This window comes from Vollenhovia emeryi, unplaced genomic scaffold (assembly GCF_000949405.1).
Source record: "Vollenhovia emeryi isolate VEMERY1.0 unplaced genomic scaffold, V.emery_V1.0 DF939184.1, whole genome shotgun sequence".
Taxonomy (NCBI): Eukaryota; Metazoa; Arthropoda; class Insecta; order Hymenoptera; family Formicidae; genus Vollenhovia; species Vollenhovia emeryi.
This window is the reverse complement of record NW_011967182.1, coordinates 844,783-848,172: the sequence shown is the minus strand read 5'-3', so window position 1 is coordinate 848,172 and position 3,390 is coordinate 844,783.

Genomic DNA, 3,390 nt, shown 5'->3' with positions numbered 1-3,390 from the left:
CACGATAGCAGGCGGACAACCGAGTTTCCGGGTAACGGGTAACACTTGAAAGAAGCGACTGAGAAAACAAAGTGTTACAAAGCTAATCAGTAATTAGATGACGATGAGAAGCATAGCGGAAATCTTGTTTAACCAGCGCGAATCTTACGAGATTAATATTGTTCCCGCTTCTTCATAGCGCGCGCCTGGGAAAGTCACGTCTTCAGGAAACATCGTGTCTTACCCTTCCGAGGGATACTAATTTCGCCCTTCCGCTCCCTTTCCTCGCGCAGACGCGCGTAACGAGGTGTGTACAGGGATAATAAAATTCCAAAATGCCGAGGGAGGGAGTCGCCGTTAGAATCGCACTGCTGAGGAGCGAGAACAGCGAAACGGAGCGAAGAAGAAGCGGAAAACGAGAGGCGAACGGAGAATGAACGGGACAGAAATGGAACGGTCGGGACAGTCACGGGCGTCGAGGGGAATTTCATTAATAACGCGAGTAACGAGACAGGATCGCAACGTGGGAGATACGTTCTTGTAATTATTCCTAACGGCGCCAGGTAGATATAAAGCGATAGGACTGATGGGGGCGCAACAATTATTTATAATGAAGAAACGTGATGGGACTCGAGCGCGCCGCTGATGCTTTCGGATATAAGGACGAATGGCGGCTTTTTTGAGGCTCCCTTCTCCCTTTCGTAAAAGCGACCGACACTTCTTTATAGGTGAAGAAAAAAAAAGTATAATGACGTCGTTACGGTTACGGATGGCGACGCCGTCCATTGAACGACACGCATTGAGATGGATGTGACGTTAACAAAAAGCACGCGAATTCTTTCGACGTTCTTCCTGTCCGTTGACGAGCGTCTTGCGGCAAAATTTTTGCAGTAGACAAAAGTGTAGCGCATGTTTGAGATGAAATCTTATATCAACAGCAAAATCTAATTTTATAAATATAAGATTAGCAAGTGACTGGACTTTCGAAATTAAAAGTACAAATAAAGGATTTAGGCTGTGAGAGTCAAATGCGGTTATTAGTGCGTGTTAATCTAATATAAAGGTTCAAATACAATTCTTGATTACAAGTTCTGAGAGGGTATAGCTTAAATTTTCATCTATTCCCTTTTCCGATTTTTCTCTTAACTGACATAAGATATGTCGCACACACACACACACACACACACACACGGGTTAACTCAGGATTCAATAACGTTTCGTGCTTCGTACGTATTTCGTGCGCGTGAATGCAAATCGATAACGGCATTTGCGGAATTTCTTTATATTTTTTGCACTTTTGTCCGAGACGCATTCCGCTATAGCTATGGTCCGCATTCAGTTAGTAACGTCGGTAGGTACTTGAAGCAGTCACTGCCGCAATAGTATAAAATACCGTAGAGAGATGCTAGCAAAAAAAGAACTGTCTGTGGAGACCAGCATCGTTCTTCTTGAAAGTCGCCAATTCATTTCTTCCTTTCTGCCTCCAAGAGAGAAAGAAAGAGAGAGGGGGGGGGTCGATGTAACGTAAGAGGATGTCGGGAAAGAGCATAAACGATAGCGTCAGGTAGATCGAAGGTGATCACGACCTTAGAGCACCGGTGGAAAAATTACCTCTCGCGGCAGGACTTTGGCAAAAGGACATAAATAGGCTGAGTCTAATAATCTACCTCTACAATTTCATTATTTTGTTTTTGGTCTCTTGAATAAAGTTCCAAAGTAGTTTTGAGTTTTCAACATCAAATTAAAACGTCTCCGAATAAGACCCTCCGATTAATTTCCTGAGATTCTCGAAAAAGTCTCCGAACTCTACAATTCACTAAATTACAGAGGGGAGAATGTATTAGCATTGTAGCATAGCTACATAGCACTAAGAAGCTGTGAATATTATTTTATTCTTTATTTTGTACTAATTGACTTGCGCAAATAGTCGAGTAAACGTTTCGGCCTTAATAAACCTTCCTCCGCACAATTTTATGGGAAGGGCTTATTACAAGCTGGAAGGTTTGTTTAATTAACAGAGAGTAAAGAATAAAATAATATTCACAATTTCTTCTTTCAAAGCTTAATTTCCTTCTGAATTTATTAAATTGATATTTTCGACACAAAATTAATACTTTGATATTTGCTGTTGTACTTTCTTCTCGATCGCGTTTGAGCTACTAAGCACAGCAAGCCAGTTTTAAAGAGCATGTCTCGAACGGAATCAATATCGAAAAAATTCTTTTGCATAACGAGAAAAACTGTTGCCGTAAATATTCGAACTTTGCGAACTTCTACTTTGCAGCGAGCAACTCGTGTGCACTTCGCGTATGCGTTATGGGTGCAGCAATCATGCGAATATATTGGTAGTAGCTTATTGCTTGCGTCGTGACTTATTACCACTTGCTGTAAAAACGGGAGTCCGGATTTATCGTCAGCGGGTTTTAACTCGATATAACTTAACATATTTGACAAACGTTTTTTGGTAAAATATACTATGTGTAGAATATCCTGTAGGAGCGTTTTTATCTATTATGAATGTAACTTCCCGGCCAAATAATTCAATACATAAAGTATTCACCTACTTTTGGTTAAGTTTCTGCAAGACATCTTAAAACTTTCGATGTTTATTTTTGCTTACACTAAACTTTGTCGAAACGCGCATTTTAGCTTGTATAAGCTAAAATTAAAGTTCGCATGACTCTTTAAATTCTCACAACTGGGATACGTTGCGAAAATTCACGAAATTAAGGACAATGAATTCTCGATAGATTAAGTCAAACGCAGCCACGAAACTCAGGCCGCGGACCCTGGATTGACGTTAGAGAATTACTTTCGCCCTACTCTGCCGCGTGGAAAAAGAACGAATTTCCAATATTTCCAATCTCCTGGCGCGGCACACGCAGTTGCGAGATATAAAGACGACGAAAATGACAGTTAAGCGTGAACGAGTTTACGCCGAGAAATTGACGTTGTCGTCTTCTTCAATTTAATCCACCTTCCCGTCCACCTGCACAACACCCGAACGACACTATTCGTTTTGTAGCGGAGAAATCGAGTGCGGGGCACAAGGAGGGCGGGAGGCCGCCTCTGCAAGTACAAGAAGCGTTACCTATTCTCGTGGGAGAGGGAAGAACGTTGGCTTTTTTAAAATTCATGTTGGCTGACGTACCTTCCGCCTACGCATGCATACGTATTTTATGCGGTTGCAGCGAAGGATCGGTAGTCGGTGTCTCGAAGAAATTCGCGGCGAACGGATCGAGCATGCAAAAAAAAAAGAGGGAAGCGAGGCAAACGCATCTACGTGATGCGACACCAATTTCTTTCCCGTTGCGAGCAGACCAGCGCGAAGGGATTTTTCCATTCGAGAAAATATCGAACAATCTCGGGTCATTCAACGACGTTCTCTCGACAAATCAATCAGTGGATCGT